This window comes from Triturus cristatus, chromosome 7 (genome assembly GCF_964204655.1).
Source record: "Triturus cristatus chromosome 7, aTriCri1.1, whole genome shotgun sequence".
Classification (NCBI taxonomy): domain Eukaryota; kingdom Metazoa; phylum Chordata; class Amphibia; order Caudata; family Salamandridae; genus Triturus; species Triturus cristatus.
In genome coordinates, this window is record NC_140590.1 from 1,824,120,008 (window position 1) to 1,824,140,705 (window position 20,698).

Genomic DNA, 20,698 nt, shown 5'->3' on the forward strand with positions numbered 1-20,698 from the left:
AACGGACTCGATAATTCTCGCCTCGGTACCTACTCTAACCAGGAACACACTCGGCAACTCTGGGCATTAAGCTTGCCTCATCTCTACAACGGCCCCCCACAGACGCCGGGGATGCCTGGTTTCACCTTGGAGATAGCCAGAAAGGGACCATCTCACAGGGATAGCCAGGACGGGTTCCCCAGCGGTCTACAGCGCCGGGACGCCCCGTTGCTGGGGCAGCTGTGCGCTTTACAAGTCTACAACATTTACAATTAGCACAACTAAATTTACAACGGATAGACCTTTGCTTCAGTGATATTTACCACTACAAAGCATGCCACAGCAACGCATTAAAACATATCCAAAATGCATTCACATACACTAACAAAAATATATCATGTATATATTTAATGAGGTATATATCCCTTAACGCATACAGGGATGCATGTAGGAGAACCCTGCTACCCTATGGCTGGTGGGGGGATGTTTAGGGGGGCGGGCGGAGGATACACGGATTTGCAGTGAAGAATTTTTTTTTTTAATTGCTTCTTAGAAAGGCCCCGGGAATCCTCCTAACACACATTATTTCTAATGCTGAACTCAAGTTCCAGCATTTTTCTGGAGCGTGTGCCTCAGGACTCATTTTTTTCTTTCAAGTTTTGCTATGTTATGCCTTTAAACATCAAAGCGCCTACATATGGAAGCCTAAAAAATCTGCTTTTATGGAAAGAAACCGAAACAGCGTACAAAGACAAATATGAAATAGAAAACTGAAGTGACTGTTGTGAACATTCTAAATCATGAACGAACTTAGACATGCGGTGAATATAAATAAATAAACATTGCAGCAATGCGGTCGTGCGCGGGGTAGATAGAGATCAAATGAAAAAAGGGTTAGCTTGGGAGACGAGGGGGTCGGAAGTTCGAATTTATCTCCACACTGTAACGCTGGTAGGAAAAGTTACAGTAAAACGACTATTTGGGGATTTGCAAACATTTACAAACACAAGGGGCGAATCCAATGCTGTGTGTAACATGCGAGACTTCTCAAACCAGTTTCTTGGGGGTGGAGCAGGTTATAGGCGAGTAACGACGTAATATCAACAGCTAAAGAGCCCGCCTGGCACTCAATTTCTGTAGGAAGCGAAGCAGATTACTGAATATTTACGTATCTTCATTCCAAAGTCCACTTAAAACCTATCGTTCAATTAATGTCGGAAAATACCGGACGTCGCTACAATGGTGAAAGGTGCTGAAACATGTCACGACGCACGGACTGTGATTATCAGAGCTGGTGCCCAAGTAAGAGCTCACACTACCTACTGGATGGAAGACAGGCGGCTGCAGGTGGAAGCTGGCTGGGACAGTCTCCATGGCTCTCTTGACAGTCGCCCACAGAGCCCTCGGCTGGTGCCGCGGTGTTCCTCACGCGCGCACCAGGATGACCTGATGCGCGGCTCAAGTTATCCACAGTATGTTATGCCGTTAAACATCAAAGCGCCTACATATGGAAGCCAGGCGTAACAAACACTAGATATATTTGGTGGCCACCATTAGCAACCCTCCGTTATTGCAGCAGAGAATGGCCATTGCGTAAGCGCCTTATTTCCAAAGGCTTTCTGACTTGTCGAGTCACAAGTTTCGTAAACTGCGGTCTTACGTTTGCCAATGTCAAAACACGGCTGCCACCTCTGTTTGTACTTGAAGATGTAAACCAAGTCGGGGTTGCTTAGAGTAGGGATTATTAATCGATGACTCAGAGCGACTACTGTAAACCTTTTCAACAGGAACTTCTGAGGTACTGGCTCTCAAGAACAGTTCTAGTCTAAAGATTAACTTGTGAAGGGTGTAGAGTCAAAGACTTAAAAGAAAGACTAAACCAAGACGAACAAACCCAAGCGCGGCCCCGTGGCCCCGAAAGTTAACTGTTAGCTGAGAGGGGGAGCAGGAGGTGAGCCTGCGAGTGGTGCGTGCGGCAAAAGTGAAAGTGATCGCGAGCGATGTGCGCGCACCATGACGAGAGAGGAAAGCCAGATGGCGCCTCTGCTCATAATTGTGCGCGTAACCGCATGCTCTAGGCCACACAAAAAGCTGTGGTCGGCTTTTTAAAGCCCACTCACTAAATGTCTCGCCAGCGCAGCACATTCGCTGGCTCAGGCGAGACCTAAAAAATAATGCTTTATTGAGAATATTTTGTGTAACTTGCTGTTATTAAGCATTGTAATTTTTCGTGACTTTATGAAATATACATTTGAGCTTTGGTATTGGTGACTTTTTGAAAAAGACTATAGATCTGCTTTATGTTATGACAATGCTTTTTATTGAAATAATGTGTGTCCGATTGCATCATGAAGAAGGTTGTAAAGCACTCTGATACCTATGGGTCTGGCCGGCGCTATATAAGACTCTTAAATAAATAATAATATGATGTTGATGTGTTGACCCCTTGATAAAGCCAGTAGTCCCACTCCTTTTTAGGTCTCGCCTACGCAGCGCTCAAGCGTTGCTTTGGAGTGATCTCTTGGAATCGCCCTGAGCTTTTGTGGAAACTCGTGCATGTTCTGCACTGTTTCCAGTGAGCCCTCGAGCATGTATGGCGTTTACCTTGCGGAAGCAGGCAGTGGCGCCATCTGTTTGCAATTATTGCGCCTGCTGCTGCTTGCTCCCCCAAGGTAAACGCTGTGCATGCCCTCAGTGTCTACAGACACTGTTTTTCTTCCTTCTGAATTCCAATTCAATTATTTCCTTTTTTTTCATTTACAGATTTTGCGCTTCCCTGAACCCACACATGCCCTGCCCTTTGCGTACAAATATTAAGCTCCTTTGAACAAAATGCGCTGATGCAACCCTGCTACTTAACCTTTTCACAATACCCTGACAGATCTGTGCCGCCGCCCACCTTCCTCAATCTTCTTGTACACCTCGACCTTTCCACTCTATGAAGGCTGCGCTCTCTCATCTTTCCGGTCGCTTGGGGCTCCCCTACCCCCTCCCTTCCCACTGACCCCTCTCCTCACTGCAGCAGCGAGGATGTTCATCAGATCACCGTGCGTTGATGTCTCCTGACAGCTCTGCTCTTTCCATCCGCGACCCACAGGTTTGTTTGGGAGCGAAAGATCGAGCTCGTAACAACAGATTTATCAGCTGAACTGCTCACACACTTCTCCCCGCTCCCTCGGCACGCCTGTCATGCGCCCTTTCCGCCCGCAGGAGACCGCTTCCCACCAGCAGATGTTCACTGTCGTTCCGAGAACCGCCCACGAGCCGCAGACAGGCCACAGGACTGGCGGCACCTGAGCTGGCTCCGCTGCACTTGGGACTTAGAAATGTGTGCATAATACCAAAAATCGCTTTGAAACTGATTTAAAAATATGGATTGTGAAACCTTTTTGTGTCATCGACATAGTAGCTTCAATTGGTTCTAGATGCCGTTATAATGGTTTCCTGAAAGCTCTTATTCAAAGGTGAACATTACTACCAAGAGCACGTCCAAGGTGTCTGTTGCATGCAGAGATCAGTTTTACTGAGATTTTAAGGAGGAAGCATACAGGAAAATGGATGGGGATTGTCTACAAAGCATAGTACAGCATCATCTTAAACATCTCAAGTTGAACTAGCAGATAAATAAACTGCAGAAATGTGTGTTACTTTCTGTTTCGGGATGTCAGATACATAAAATAAAAAATGAGCGGTTAGTAAGGCAGCAAAAAAGTTTTTTTTTGTTTACTGTTGACAGCATGACCAGCAGCAAGCAACTAGATGTTATTTGGAGTGTCACAGCGCTGGATAGGTGTGAAGATATTATTTGTCAGCCAGCAGGTTCATTTCAGAGAATATTATTTAATCTGCTGTTGCATGTATAGTGGCAGTTTGTGTGAGGTGCAGCCAATTAGTTAGCAGTGCATAGGCCTTTACACTAAAATTGCAGAAGCTGCTGCAGGATTGGGGGGAATTGGCAGAGCTATGCTAGAGTCTAAGCATTGTGATAGCAGGCATGTGTGCAGGACAGAGATATATTGGGCACGATGTGTGTGACTCCGAATACGGGGAAGTCTTGCGGTGGCACTGAGCACTGGCAGAGCCATTAAAAGGTTCAAGCACAGTGATATAAAGTGTTGCTGCAGACTTGAGGTACGTCAGCTGAGCCTATGTCTGTATGCATTGTAAAGGTGTGTATGTGAGGGTAAGAACGGTAGTAGTAGCGCTGACAGACTCTGTGTGTTTTATTTTACCCTATAGCTAAGTTTTCTTTATATATGGTCTAACCTGTTGTATCCAATCAGTGGGGCTGAGGGTGATGGGGTCTTAGATGGCTTCACAGCACTCAAGTACACAGTGTGCTATACATGCATCACAAGCAGCAGACTACCTATTTATTTATTTACGTAGTGTTTAGCTAGAACACATAAACCCATATATGGGGTTCGAAGAATTTCTTATAAAAAATAGTTGCACAATACTGGGAACTAGTGAGGTGTATAAGGTAAGGTCATGAAGTCAGAAATAATGTTCAGCATCAACCTAGGTAGGTAGAATTAACTCGTCGTGTGGCTTTAAATGTCGTCGTATGGCTTTAAAAGTCTGCCCGTTTTTGGATGCAGCACATTACCAACAAGACTAAATGACATCTCTTTTGAGCTGATCCTTATAAAAAACAAGCATTGGCATAGCCAATAGGTCTTGCCTTTGGGACCTTATAAGTGTTTAGCCATGCAACAGTTGATGTTGTTGCAGCAAGACTATTGTACTGCATAACTAAATACTTATAAGGTTGCAAAGGCAAGACCTATTGTCTATGCCAATGCTTGTAATTTAAATGCTGTAATCTAACGTTCCCAAGTGGGATTTGGTTAAAGTAAAATCTACTTTTAATTAAATTTCTCTCTATTATGATTATCCTCTCAAGAAAAAACAACAACTTTCTCTTTATTTTCTAATTGAACGGGCTGCGTCACACTGTAGAAAACTAGGCTGCTAACAAACTCCACTTTGCAGCTTCACGTGAAAATGAGACATGACATCACTCTTGGAAAGTGACAAGATAACAGGGTACAGAAGGCGGCGAGTTACTATAATAGGACAGGAACATGTTTTAAAAAATCAGGGGTACCCCAATGAAGTGTTGCTGAAAAATGGGAATCCTTGGTGTCATTGCCAACTTGTGGCCCCCTACACATTGTTAATGTAAGCAGTATATTTATAGAACAGCATAATTTTAAATCCACCTAATGCTTCATGTGGATTATTGATCCTGAACTAATTAGACCAAATTAATTAACTTTTCAAAAATAGAGAAAGAGGAGAGCTAACATGACGACGAACGGCTCAGTGTCAGAAATCATTATAAAGAGAGGCAAAAAAGGAAATCTGTATACTCTTGAATGTTTGGAGGAGGGTATATGTATAAAAGACTATAAATAATAATGGTACAATTTTATATAGCTTGTCACACCACATTTCTACGTTTCTAAGCTGTTCAATTATAGTCCTCGGTTTACTGACCTGAGAAGGATGGGAGGTGACGTTTCCTATCCATTCGAGCGTTATGGGGAATGTGATCCTAGTGCACCTACGTTCAGATGTAACGTGAAACAAATATACCCCAGTGAATGCACCCTTTCAGCAGTATCTTAAGTCCAGTTGGGATGATTATCTGCCCTCTAGTGGCTCAATAATATTACATTTTCTATAAAGTTGCTTTAGCGCTCCGTGCCTTGCGGGAAAAATAAACATCAATTCAAAAAAAGCCAAACATGCAATACTCAACAATACAAGTTGGGTGCCAGGAGGAGGGAGCAATTTAGAACGAGGTTGTGAGAGAGAGGGGGAGCAGAAGGTGAGCCTGCGAGTGGTGCACGCGCATGGGAGAACAGTCTTCACTTTTCAAGCACTGCACTCGTGCTTGTGGCGTGCCACTCCTCGTTCCCGCAAGATGGATGACGCCACAAGCACGAGTGCAGTCCTTGAAAAGTGAAGACCGATGGCTAAAGGCCCTCCTAGAGCAGCACATACGCGTTGCCTAGGCGAGACCCAACAAGCATTGGCATAGCCAATAGGTCTCACCTTTGGAACCTTATAAGTGTTTAGTTATCCAGCACAATATCCTTGGTACAACAACATCATCTGTTGCATGGCTAAACACTTATAAGGTCCCAAAGGCGAGACCTATTGGTGATGCCAATGCTTGTTATATTTTGGTATTCTGTCCCTTTGACAATGATACCCTTTGAACTGTTACATAACATCTGCTGTTATAATGTCAGCTGTGCACGACAGGGGTGGGCACATAGCCTGGGCACCCAACCTCATGCTGCACACGGACGAAGGCGAACACGGGATTAATAAACCCAGCAGTCAAGGCCTGCACCTAACCCCATACATCACACAGGGATGGACTTCTTATTTTGTGTTAGAAATTCACAGAAAAAAACAAAGGTTAAAGTGAGGTTATAATTAGGTGAAAAAGGCTGTTGTAACTTGAGCCTTAAAGTAACTATAACTCAAACCCCCACCATGCATTGCTTAAAACCTCAGATACTACATCACTGATGGAATCTTCTGTGACATCATGATAATGTCAATGCAACATCTGAAATGACATAATTGACAACAACATTGTGCATAGGTGCATGGAAGGGTCAGTTTCAATTAATTGCAGTACCTATAACTGGTGAACGTCAGTATTTTTGTTAGTTCAAAATGGTATGTTTTCACTGACATTCTGACATTTTCACCTAACTATAACATCCATTTAACATTTTTTTCCAGAGAAAATATATATATATATATTTTTTTTACACTATACCTCACCCATCCCTAGAACCAAAAGCCTCTTTATTACCCCAATAACCCACAATCCCTGAAATCTAAAAACCTCTTAGTACTACTTTAGTGAATCCATCCCTGAAACCCTGATCATCCTTACTACATATATAACTTCCTGAAATCTAAAAACACCTTACTGCCTTATAGCCCACCAACCCGGAAATCTAAAAACCTCTAACTACCCTATAGCCCATCCATCTTGGAAACCTAAAAACCCCTTGCTGCTGTCCCTTTATTCCTACCATCCCTGATTTAGGGTGTGAGTCTTTGAAGTTTTGTGTTGGGGTTCTGCTTCTTTTGAAGTGCATACTTCTCTGCCTCCTCTTCCTCTTGAAAAAGCCTCCTGTCACAGCAGTGATGTCTCCGAAGCTGATGGTCTCACAACACAGGCCATGCGAGTGACTAGAGTTTACACCTCGATGTCGTACACAGTGATATGTGCATCAAAAGGTTAGCCCAGGGCTCCCAGCCTACTCTTTATGATACTCTTTCTATCCTCTCATCAGCCCCATCTCCTTTCGGAGATGTGTCTAGGCCCCTTCCTTGTGACCTCTCACCCTTTGAAGATTACAGGAATGCAGCAATCCACAAATCTTTGTGTGTGGGGGGGTCTCTCTAATTCCACTCCATTCTTCACCATGCATGTCTAGGTCTCCCAAAATGGAACCCAGGGCCTCCATGTAGTGCCCCATTGTGAGAAGTTGGCCTGGTATATGCTGTTCACTAGTTCTAGTGACCACCTTGTACCATGCCAAGCAACCCTTATGGTGTGGTTGTAAGTCAACCTTTTTGGACTAGCTGCCCTAGTGGTAGCGTAGGCTAAGCAGTCTTTGAGGCTAAACTCGTGATGCGTGTTAAGCAAGCTGTTTTACCAATAGTAACCCCCTTTTATACCAATGAAAGGACACCACACAGATATATATTCAAAATATATATGTATTTATTTCTCAAAGTAACCCCTAGTCTCTTCATGAGCACAGGAGCACAAATCGTCAAACAAGATTATCACAGAATACACAGAAGTTGCACTTTATATGGATAGGCCCTGGTGGCCACTCAAACCATATACTAAAATAGTGGTATAAGTACCACGAACAGAAAAGGGAAAAGGCCTAGGGCCTCTAGAATCGCTGGGCCTACAAGGAGCTAACGTCAGTTAGTGACCAGGAGGTCCACGGGTGGCGTGTGCAGAGCAAATAGTCACACGCGGGCTCCCATAGGTTTCAATGGGTGCGTAAAAAGTACAAAGTTACTGCAAAAGGAATCTTCCGGATGACCTAGGAACTTAAGATTTGGAACACAGGCACTAGAGATGTATTACTACACATGGGCACCGGAGTACCAGCTTTACCTCACCCACAGGAAGCGGGTGCATAGGCCTCAAAGTGCGTCGGGTTTCTTCTATCTGTTCCGTTGAGCCTGGGACAAAGATGCTGCAGGCGGTCGGTCGGGAAGAGATGCAGTGGATCCAAGAGTGGATCGGAGATGTTGAAGACCTGTAAGCAGAGGGGACAGTGTTCACAGTCACTAGCCAGTGACCAGCGTGGCACCAGGTGGGTACCAGGCGATGTCGGGTGCAAACAGGTGATGAGGGGTAGCTTGTCTCCGCAGCCACGTGGTCCCTGAAGGTCGACGACGTCCAGGAGTCGGCTCACGAGCTGTCCCACGCAGGCTCTCGCTGTCGGCGGTGTCGGCGACTTGATCGAAGCAAACAAGCCTTGGCAAAAGCAATTGCAGGAGGATTCGGAAATCAGCTGTTGGTTCTGACCAGCAAGGTCAGAGGGATTGCTCCTTTGGAGGGGAGCAAGGGCCAGTCTGGAGCAACCAGACCAGCGGTGTTTGTCGTAGATTTCGTCGCCAAGATGGCCACTAGCCAGCGGGCCAGCAACCGGTTAGGCGCGTCGAGTGGCAAAATGCAGAAGGGCCCCACGCAGATCGTGGAGATGCTGGAGGGCTCACCTTTGGTGCAGATGCTGCTCGAGGGTTGGGCTTCTCAGGACCCAAAGCACAACTTGGAGGGAGCCTCGGTTGTTGCACTGGTCAGCTTGTCGTAGTCGTTTCAAGATGGCTGGCTCCACGTGTCTCGGTGCCTCCACGGGTCTCCTCTTTGCAGGGACTGTGGATCGGGCGGTGAGAGGTCTGGAGGTCCAGGTCTTGTCAGTCTCTGGGCTCGGGCTCCGGCGGGAGGCGGCGGCAAAGCAGACGGTGATTCGCTGGATGGTGCTTGCGTTAGCAAGGTGGTCACTCCCTGACCACAGGGGAGATTTTCTTCAGTCTTCTGTGCAGCAGAATGTCGAAGTTCCCGTCTTCTTCTTAGTTTCAAGTTGATTCCAGGATGTCTGAAGTCTTAGGACACAGCTCCTACCTTTATTCGGATTCTAGGGGCCGGACTACCTGCTAGGTCCCTCCCTATGGGTGGGACCAGGAAGGGGGGTGGTTACACCCCCAATCCTTTGTCCAGCTCGCCCCAGGCCCGGGACTGGTGTGCCCCAGGACCGGTTTGAACTGGCATATGCACCGAGGCTCCTTGTGAGCCACAGGCATGTCTGGTTTCTTTCAAGCCCTACCTGACCAATACACAAAATCCTGTCTGGGGTGGTGCACGCACCTCCCCTGGCAGGAAACCCTTTGTCCACACCTCCCAAGCTGGAAGGACTCCCAGCAGCAGGAGGGCAGACTTGTGTCTGTGGTGGCAGCATCCATTTTGTGGAGCTGAGGCTATGTCTGATTTTACCCGGGTTTCAGGCACTGTACATGTCGTGTCCCTCTAGAAGGGTGGAATGCTAACCCCGTCGCCAGAATTGGCGAGGGGTTAGTATTCCAATTCGTATGACACCTTACTCGACATGTTTTGATAAAGCCAAACCAAAGATAGCATTTAACCGCGAGGTTCATAATGCACTTAAGAGTATATGGTATGACGATATCTGGAAACAGTAGAAGGAAGTTGTTCCGACCACTGCAGACAGGCTCAGCTCATGCCAGAGCACCATCTCACATGGAACCAAGCACTCTGCCTTCAGGATTGTTAAGGCCTGCCATAGGAGTGACTTAGAGGTTACCAGGTGTCCCATTTAAGGTTAGGTATAGGTATACTACACCTAAGTAAGAGGTGATTACACCAACTTACCCCAGCTGAGTGATCAGCCAGTTGTGTCAGATTGTTAGGCCAAGCCTGGGGTGGCATAATACATGCTGCAGCCCCTGGCAGGCCTTGGGTACACCAATGCCCTGAGTACCTAGTGTACACTGGTACAGGGGCTGACAGGGTGATCCACTTCCAATTGGTTATGCACCTAGGGTGCATAGTTTTAATTTAGTAGAGAGAACAGCAGGCTGGGGGTCTGATTGGCAGGCCCACAGCCTCAATATGTCAAAAACCAGTGAAGCAAAAAGCAAAAATTTGGGGTGACCATAGGATAGCAGACCCTACTCTCCTACACAACCCCCCCCCAAACGCTGGGACATTAAACTAGCCTTGACCAGTCTCGTCTTCATGTCCTAAGTGGAAGTACCTGGAGAGACCATCTGCATTCCCATGGTCAGTACCTGGCCGGTGCTCCACTGTAAAGTCCATCCCCTGTAGGGAAATGGACCACCTAAGCAGTTTGGGGTTTTCACCCTTCATCTGATTTAGCCACAAGAGGGGCTTATGGTCGGTCTGAATCTTGAAGTGAGTGCCAAACAAGTATGGCCTCAGCTTCTTCAGGGCCCACACCACAGCAAAGGCCTCCCTCTCAATAGCTGACCAATTCTTCTCTCTGGGGGTCAACCTTCTGCTAATAAAAGCAATGGGTTGGTCTTGACCATCTACATTAAGTTGTGACAGCACAGCTCCCACACCCAACTCAGAAGCATCTGTTTGGACAATAAACTCTTTGGAGTAGTCAGGACTTTTCAGGATAGGTGCAGAGCACATGGCCTCCTTCAGGTCATCAAATGCCTTTTGACAGCTTACTGTCCACTGAACCTTTTTGGGCATCTTCTTGGATGTCAGATCATTAAGAGGAGTCACAATGGACCCATAGTTCTTAACAAACTTCCTGTAATACCCAGTCAAGCCCAAGAAAGCTCGAACTTGAGTCTGGGTGGTTGGAGGGGACCAATCCTTGATGGACTGTATCTTACTCTCCAGTGGTTGAACTTGGCCCCCACCTACAAGGTGGCCCAAATACACAACCTTACTCTGCCCTATCTGGCACTTAGTAGCCTTGATAGTGAGGCCTGCCCTTTGCAGAGCCTCAAGAGCCTTCTTCAGGTGGATCAGGTGATCCTCCCAGGTGGAACTAAAGACAGCAATGTCATCAAGATATGCTGCGCAAAAGTCATCCAACCCAGTAAGGACTTGGTTCACCAGCCTTTGGAAGGTGGCAGGTGCATTCTTCAGACCAAAGGGCATCACCACAAACTGATAATGCCCACCTGGGGTTGAGAATGCTGTTTTGGCCTTAGACTCCTCAGCTAACCTGATTTGCCAATAGCCAGCTGTCAAGTCAAATGTGCTCAAAAACTTTGCAGAAGCTAGTTTGTCTATGAGCTCATCTGCCCTTGGAATAGGGTGTGCATCTGTCCTGGTGACAGCATTGAGTCCTCTGTAATCCACACAGAACCTCATCTCTCTCTTGCCATCTTTGGTGTGAGGTTTGGGGACCAGAACCACTGGGCTAGCCCAGGGGCTCTCTGAGGGTTCAATGACACCTAATTCCAGCATCTTATGTACCTCAGCCTTTATACAGTCCCTGACGTGGTCAGGTTGTCTGTAAAGTTTGTTCTTTACAGGCAGACTGTCACCAGTGTCCACAACATGGGTACACCAGTCAGTTTGACTAGGTATCAAGGAAAACATATGTGAAAATGATTGTAGAACCTGTCTACATTCAGTCTGCTGATGGGCAGTGAGGTTGCCTCCAAGGGTCACTCCTTCAACTGAGCCATCTTCAGGGTTCTGAGACAACAGGTCTGGGAGAGGGTCACTCTCTTCCTCCTGTCCCTCATCTGTAGCCATGAGCAAGCCCATGTCTGCCCTGTCAACATATGCTTTAAGCCTGTTAACATGGAGTACCCTGTGGGGACTCCTGGGAGTTCCTAGGTCGACCAAGTAGGTGACCTCTCCCTTCTTTTCCAGGATTGTATGGGGTCCAGACCATTTGTCTTGGAGTGCTGCTGGGGCCACCGGCTCCAACACCCATACCTTCTGTCCTGGCTGATACTCAACCAAGACAGCCTTTTGGTCATGCCAAGCTTTCTGTAAGGCCTGGCTTGCCTCAAGGTTTTTAGATGCCTTCTCCATATACTCAGCCATCCTGGAGCGGAGACCAAGTACATAGTCCACTATGTCTAGCTTAGGCTTTTTGAGAGGTAACTCCCATCCTTCCTTCACCAAACACAGTGGGCCTCTCACAGGGTGCCCAAACAACAATTCAAAGGGGCTGTAGCCAACTCCTTTTTGTGGGACCTCTCTGTAAGCAAACAGAAGGCAGGGTAGAAGGATATCCCATCTTCGCCTGAGCTTTTCAGGTAATCCTTTGATCATACCCTTTAGGGTCTTGTTGAATCTCTCAACAAGCCCATTGCATTGTGGGTGATAAGGGGTGGTGAACTTGTAGTTGACACCACATTCCTTCCACATAGCTGTCAAGTATCCTGACATAAAGTTGGTACCTCTGTCAGATACTACCTCCTTAGGAAACCCCACTCTGGAGAATACTCCCAGCAGGGCCCTGGCCACAACAGGAGCTGTAGTGGTCCTAAGGGGAATTGCCTCTGGATACCTGGTGGCATGATCCACTACCACCAGTATAAATCTGTGCCCAGATGCAGTGGGAGGATCCATGGGACCCACTATGTCTATTCCCACTCTTTCAAAGGGAACCCCCACCACAGGTAGTGGTATCAGGGGGGCCTTTGTTGTGCCACCTGATTTGCCACTGGCTTGGCAGGTAACACAGGAGCGACAAAACTCCTTTGTATCTTCATTCATATGAGGCCAGTGAAAGTGAGGGACAAGTCTGTCCCAGGTCTTATTCTGGCCTAGGTGTCCTGCTAAAGGAATGTCATGGGCCAAGGTAAGAAGGAAGCCCCTAAATTGCAGAGGTATGACCAACCTCCTGGTTGCACCAGGCTTGGGGTCTCTAGCCTCTGAATAAAGGAGCCCTTCATCCCAATACACTTTATGGGTACCTTGAGCATTCCCAGCAGCCTCAGCAGCAGCCAGCTGTCTGAGGGGTTCAAGAGAGGGACAGGATAACTGAGCCTGCCTCAAGTCAGCCCTTGAAGGTCCCCCTGTCCCCAGAAACTCAACCTGATCAGGTTCAAGCTCTTCAGGGACAGTTCCTTCAGGGTCCTCTAGATCAGCTTCCTGGGAAGGCTGATCATCACTCTGAGGCAGGGGGGAAGGCACAGCCTTGACCCTCCTGTTCTTCTTCTTGGTAGGTGCTTGGTCCATTGTTCCAGGATCCAAGACCTGTGGTTCAGTGAGGCACTTTTTGGCCTGTGACCTGGTCACAGCAAGGACATGTGATGATATACCTAACATCTCTGCATGAGTCCTGTACTCCACTTCTGACCATAGAGAACTCTCTAGGTCATTGCCCAACAAACATTCTACTGGGAGGTCTGCACTAACCACAACCCTTTTGAGGCCAGTTACCCCTCCCCATGAGAAGTTAACAACTGCCACACTATGTGAAGTAGTGGCATTGCTGGCATTGGTCACCAGGTAGTTCTCACCTGGTATGTACTGTCCAGGGTCCACAAAGCCTGGTGTCACCATAGTGACACTGGCACATGTGTCCCTGTAGGCTTGAGCCACTTTGTCATTAATTAAAGGAGTCTGTCTGTACTTGCCCAGGTTACTGGGGCTCACAGTCAGGGACAAATCAATGTCCCCATCACAGATCAAGACTGCCTGTGTAAGGGTTCTGTCTAAGTCAGAATCTCCTTCAGTTCCCATAGTGATTCCCACTACACCCTTTGTCTGGGGACCAACACTGCTAACAGTAGTACTGGGAGCAGGTGCCTTAGGGGCAACAGTGTTGGGGGCTCCACCCTTTTTGCAATCACTAGTCCAGTGAGTTGTATTTTTACAATGATTGCACCAGGGTTTCTTCTGACCTTCTTTCTTCTTCTTGGACTGTTGGGACCCACCCTCCTTAGCAGTAGTTTGGGGCCCTGTTGAAGACTTCTGGTCTTTAGGTTTCTGATCTCCACCCTTTTGGTCTGTTTTCTTCTGATCACCCCCTTGGCCCTGGTTCTGGTTCTTTTGCTTAACCCTGGTTCTGACCCATTTGTCTGCCTTCTTTCCCAATTCTTGGGGAGAGGTCAGATCAGAGTCAACCAAGTGTTGATGCAGTTGCTGGTTTTGACAGTTATTTAAAATCTGTTCTCTCATCATCAAATTATACAATCCTGTAAAATCAGATACCTTACTTCCCAGCAACCAACCCTCCAAAGCCTTAGTGGCACATTCAATGTATTCAGACCAGTCCTGAGTCTGTGTCTTTTGGGTGTCTCTGAACATTAACCTGTACTGCTCAGTGGTTAAGCCTAACCCATCAACTAGAACACTCTTCAGGACTCTGTAGTTTCTGACATCCTCTTCTCTAACAGTGAGGAGTCTGTCTCTGCCTCTTCCTTCAAAGGAGAGCCAGAGGATTGCTGCCCACTGATCTTCAGGAACCTGCTGTACTTTGCAGGCTCTCTCAAGAGCAGTTATCCACTTGTGGATGTCATCCCCACTTTTGTAGGGGGGCACAACCTTAGACAGGTTTCTATTGTCGAAAACCCTATCTTTGTCCTTAGGGACAATGCTGCCACCAGTGGGTATAGACCCACTCTCTTTATGCTGTCTAGCCTTGCTAAGTTTCTCTTCCATCAGGGCTACTTCTAGCTCCTGCTTCCTGATCCTCAGCTGAGCCTCTTGCATCTTGGCCTCATGTTCCCTCCTCTGAGGGGTGGTCATCCTTCTCCTGGAGTGACCTTGAGAGCCTCTAGAGCCATGGGAAGCATTGGAGTCACCTGAGCGATTCCTTTGCCTTCCAAGCCCTGTGTTAAGTCCACTGGGGAGATCCAGTGGGTTGAACCCACTGTCAGTCCCCAATAGCCTTGGTTTAGCTGGGCCAAGTATAATACTTGGCACTGGGCTAGTTCTCCCTTCATCCTCACTACTGTCAGTATCCTTTTCACTCTCATCCTCTGTGGTAGGCATCCCATCTAAGGGGTGACTATTGGGAAGGGGTACTTCAGTGGCATCTTTAGAAGGGGGGCCTCCTGTTCCTGTCCCTAAGGGGGCTAACTGGGAAGCTTTCTTGAGTGCTCTCTGATTCTCATCATTCTGTAAGAGCTCTCTGAGCTCAGCAGAGTTTGGGTTCTTGGGCTGTTTAAGGCCTCTAAGAGTTGCCAAATGCCTGAGCTCATTCTGATTAAGGGTAGCAAAGCTGGATGGTGCCCTCTGGGGGTCACTCTCAACAGAGATGGGTACAGTGGACCCCTCTGCCCCGGCCATTGCTCTTAAGTGTGGGTGGATGTGTTGCAATCTACCTACACTTGGGTTTACCTACTAAACCTATCTAGTAGTTGTAGTCAGGGTGTGCTACTCCCTTTGCTCTACAACAACTAAGTTCAGTAGAACTTAAGTATATTTAATCTTGTTTTATATGTACCTACAGGTACCTATGTGATCTTTCAATTGGTAACCAAGAGATTACAATGGTAAAACACAGCAAGCTCAAATCCAACCGCTGCTCACCAATGTGAGAAGTTGGCCTGGTATATGCTGTTCACTAGTTCTAGTGACCACCTTGTACCATGCCAAGCAACCCTTATGGTGTGGTTGTAAGTCAACCTTTTTGGACTAGCTGCCCTAGTGGTAGCGTAGGCTAAGCAGTCTTTGAGGCTAAACTCGTGATGCGTGTTAAGCAAGCTGTTTTACCAATAGTAACCCCCTTTTATACCAATGAAAGGACACCACACAGATATATATTCAAAATATATATGTATTTATTTCTCAAAGTAACCCCTAGTCTCTTCATGAGCACAGGAGCACAAATCGTCAAACAAGATTATCACAGAATACACAGAAGTTGCACTTTATATGGATAGGCCCTGGTGGCCACTCAAACCATATACTAAAATAGTGGTATAAGTACCACGAACAGAAAAGGGAAAAGGCCTAGGGCCTCTAGAATCGCTGGGCCTACAAGGAGCTAACGTCAGTTAGTGACCAGGAGGTCCACGGGTGGCGTGTGCAGAGCAAATAGTCACACGCGGGCTCCCATAGGTTTCAATGGGTGCGTAAAAAGTACAAAGTTACTGCAAAAGGAATCTTCCGGATGACCTAGGAACTTAAGATTTGGAACACAGGCACTAGAGATGTATTACTACACATGGGCACCGGAGTACCAGCTTTACCTCACCCACAGGAAGCGGGTGCATAGGCCTCAAAGTGCGTCGGGTTTCTTCTATCTGTTCCGTTGAGCCTGGGACAAAGATGCTGCAGGCGGTCGGTCGGGAAGAGATGCAGTGGATCCAAGAGTGGATCGGAGATGTTGAAGACCTGTAAGCAGAGGGGACAGTGTTCACAGTCACTAGCCAGTGACCAGCGTGGCACCAGGTGGGTACCAGGCGATGTCGGGTGCAAACAGGTGATGAGGGGTAGCTTGTCTCCGCAGCCACGTGGTCCCTGAAGGTCGACGACGTCCAGGAGTCGGCTCACGAGCTGTCCCACGCAGGCTCTCGCTGTCGGCGGTGTCGGCGACTTGATCGAAGCAAACAAGCCTTGGCAAAAGCAATTGCAGGAGGATTCGGAAATCAGCTGTTGGTTCTGACCAGCAAGGTCAGAGGGATTGCTCCTTTGGAGGGGAGCAAGGGCCAGTCTGGAGCAACCAGACCAGCGGTGTTTGTCGTAGATTTCGTCGCCAAGATGGCCACTAGCCAGCGGGCCAGCAACCGGTTAGGCGCGTCGAGTGGCAAAATGCAGAAGGGCCCCACGCAGATCGTGGAGATGCTGGAGGGCTCACCTTTGGTGCAGATGCTGCTCGAGGGTTGGGCTTCTCAGGACCCAAAGCACAACTTGGAGGGAGCCTCGGTTGTTGCACTGGTCAGCTTGTCGTAGTCGTTTCAAGATGGCTGGCTCCACGTGTCTCGGTGCCTCCACGGGTCTCCTCTTTGCAGGGACTGTGGATCGGGCGGTGAGAGGTCTGGAGGTCCAGGTCTTGTCAGTCTCTGGGCTCGGGCTCCGGCGGGAGGCGGCGGCAAAGCAGACGGTGATTCGCTGGATGGTGCTTGCGTTAGCAAGGTGGTCACTCCCTGACCACAGGGGAGATTTTCTTCAGTCTTCTGTGCAGCAGAATGTCGAAGTTCCCGTCTTCTTCTTAGTTTCAAGTTGATTCCAGGATGTCTGAAGTCTTAGGACACAGCTCCTACCTTTATTCGGATTCTAGGGGCCGGACTACCTGCTAGGTCCCTCCCTATGGGTGGGACCAGGAAGGGGGGTGGTTACACCCCCAATCCTTTGTCCAGCTCGCCCCAGGCCCGGGACTGGTGTGCCCCAGGACCGGTTTGAACTGGCATATGCACCGAGGCTCCTTGTGAGCCACAGGCATGTCTGGTTTCTTTCAAGCCCTACCTGACCAATACACAAAATCCTGTCTGGGGTGGTGCACGCACCTCCCCTGGCAGGAAACCCTTTGTCCACACCTCCCAAGCTGGAAGGACTCCCAGCAGCAGGAGGGCAGACTTGTGTCTGTGGTGGCAGCATCCATTTTGTGGAGCTGAGGCTATGTCTGATTTTACCCGGGTTTCAGGCACTGTACATGTCGTGTCCCTCTAGAAGGGTGGAATGCTAACCCCGTCGCCAGAATTGGCGAGGGGTTAGTATTCCAATTCGTATGACACCTTACTCGACATGTTTTGATAAAGCCAAACCAAAGATAGCATTTAACCGCGAGGTTCATAATGCACTTAAGAGTATATGGTATGACGATATCTGGAAACAGTAGAAGGAAGTTGTTCCGACCACTGCAGACAGGCTCAGCTCATGCCAGAGCACCATCTCACATGGAACCAAGCACTCTGCCTTCAGGATTGTTAAGGCCTGCCATAGGAGTGACTTAGAGGTTACCAGGTGTCCCATTTAAGGTTAGGTATAGGTATACTACACCTAAGTAAGAGGTGATTACACCAACTTACCCCAGCTGAGTGATCAGCCAGTTGTGTCAGATTGTTAGGCCAAGCCTGGGGTGGCATAATACATGCTGCAGCCCCTGGCAGGCCTTGGGTACACCAATGCCCTGAGTACCTAGTGTACACTGGTACAGGGGCTGACAGGGTGATCCACTTCCAATTGGTTATGCACCTAGGGTGCATAGTTTTAATTTAGTAGAGAGAACAGCAGGCTGGGGGTCTGATTGGCAGGCCCACAGCCTCAATATGTCAAAAACCAGTGAAGCAAAAAGCAAAAATTTGGGGTGACCATAGGATAGCAGACCCTACTCTCCTACACCCATCCACAGACACACCTACACTCAGTGCATGTATACAGCATATACTCACTGCACAGTACTGTATCCTCCATATTCTGAACCATTTAGAGGCACACATGCATCCAGCATGCGCGGACTGTATCCTTTATGTACTGTACCACTCCTAGTTGGACACACACCCTCCACATGCACCTATCATGCAGTTACTGCATCCTTAATATAGTGTACCACTCACAAGTACCCTTACAACCAACACATGCACTTCTCCTGCATGCACTGCACAGGAGAGCACTACATGCTTCAGATACTGTACCACTCACAGACACATGCACCTCCAGCACATGCATACACCATGCATGCACTAACCAGCACTGCATTGTCCAAGTATGCCACCCTCCCGATGCCCACATATACCCTGTGCAGAAACACCGCTTCTGTGCTGTGCAGCACCTCACACCATTCTGATGTAGCCGAGGGTGAGTTAAGCACATACAGCAGCGGAACTTTAAAAAGAGAGTGAACCTGAAGGATTCACTCCAGTGACTCAGGTTGAAACAGACCGGTTCACTCCTACTGATCACTGTACGGTATGCTGCCACCACCGCGCTTGTGCTGCTTAACTCCTGTCGAATAATATCAAGTTACGGAGTCAACTCTGGAACCCTAAGAACCAGGATAATTGTATATCTTCAAATAACTGTGGTTCCCTGGGGATAACCTTAGCCGACAAGTAATAAGGCTATAAACATAAATGAGAACACATATCGATTAGAAAGGTAAGTAAGCCTAACACACAGGTCACCCAATCCAACATACATCTATGAACACCAAACAAAAGAGGGGCAAACTGATACCCAATTGCTCCCTTAGTAAAAACCTATGACCATTAGAAAATTAATAATAAAATTATGCTTTGAACATTGGTCACAAGAATTTTAATCAAACCAATAATTTGACAGCAACACAAACAATGATGATAGGAACTATACGAAACAATAGGCTGCCATTAATTTAAACAAAGGGCCACCATTTATTGAATCAGAGGGTAAAATTAAAATAAAATACACAAATCTACCAAATCAATCAGCCGTCCATCCTACATAGGTACTGGTCAGTGTTTCAGCCCAAAGGTAAACTTGACCAGGGCCATCATCGGGACAATGTGTTGCAAAAATACAAATATATTAATGCAGTTTTGAACTTGGGTCAGGACAAAGCCGAATAGAATCAAACAGAATTCTGTCCAATCAGCCAGAAAACAAATGTAGCTTTAGGGTGTACTGGGTAATGAATCCTTGCACAATGGTAATTTCAAAACCAAGTAAACTTCAATGTGGATATTGTCCACCGCCTGTATCTTGCAGCACATATGATCAGTGGAGCAGAATAGTGTAATCTGAGATCAAGTCAAACACCTAAGGAAGTCGACACTGAGAGCAAGGTGGATTTTGGGGAGGTCACTCAACTACAGACCATTGCTTTGCTGTCTTTGCCGTTATTCAGAAAGCCCTGGAAGTGAGTCAAAGGCTGTGTTGTTGGTTTATTGACTTCAGACCGCTTTCGACTCGATAGACAGGTAGACAGGGATCTCCTATGGAGGAAACTTGTTGCCTGGAAGCTTCCAACTGCCCTACTTAATGTACTATATGTTTTAAGCACATAAGTGGGCTCAAGTTGAGCTTGATAAAACATGTAGGCTATCTCAAAGAATCTCTATAAACGAGATGTGTTTTATTCCCCCTGCTTTTTAGTTTATTTTAGAATACTTCCTGTCATATACAAGGCAATCAAAGTAATACTCCCCTAAAGTTGGGAATCAGGACATCTCTGCTACACGCAGACGATTTAGTTCTGATGAGCTACACCTCTATTGGCCTGCAGAGGAAGCTAGATGCCCTCGAAGCACACAACAAACAGAACCTGTTGAAAATTAATCTAGTGAAAACCAAGGTGTTGGTCTTTTGGAAAAAGGTACAAAGCTTTAAGTGGTTTCTGTATGCTCAGCAGGCGGAGATAGTGAATACTAAAAAATATCTTGGCCCGTCCTTTAATAGGAACTTAAAATGGGACACACACAGGTTGTATTAAGCAGAGGTAATTGTTGCAAGCTAGTTTGCATGATCAGGTTCAATTAAATATGGAGGTCTGGCCCTTACTCCCTTGATGAAGACATGCAAAGGGAAAATCCCCCTTAGGCGCTGTATGGCGCTGAGGTACTTGCCCCTGACCCTTCCTGTGAATGGGATAAGTTGGAGCGGGAAGTTCTTAGAAGGCTCCTGTCGCTGCACAATGGTACAGAGTATAAGGAGGGAATTGAATCTGACCCCCTGTAACCTGTTGGCGTATTCCTGGTCTCTAAGATTTTTCAATAAGCTCTCTGTGGACGGTGAAACCTCAAAGGTCTCTAAACTGTG

General features: G+C 47.3%; 1 protein-coding gene across 1 annotated transcript in view; it reads left to right on the forward strand.

The window, feature by feature from the left end:
• LOC146813295 (C-type lectin domain family 2 member L-like) overlaps positions 1 to 20,698 on the forward strand; it is a 62,023-nt gene that overhangs the window by 7,219 nt on the left and 34,106 nt on the right. The window lies entirely within an intron of this gene.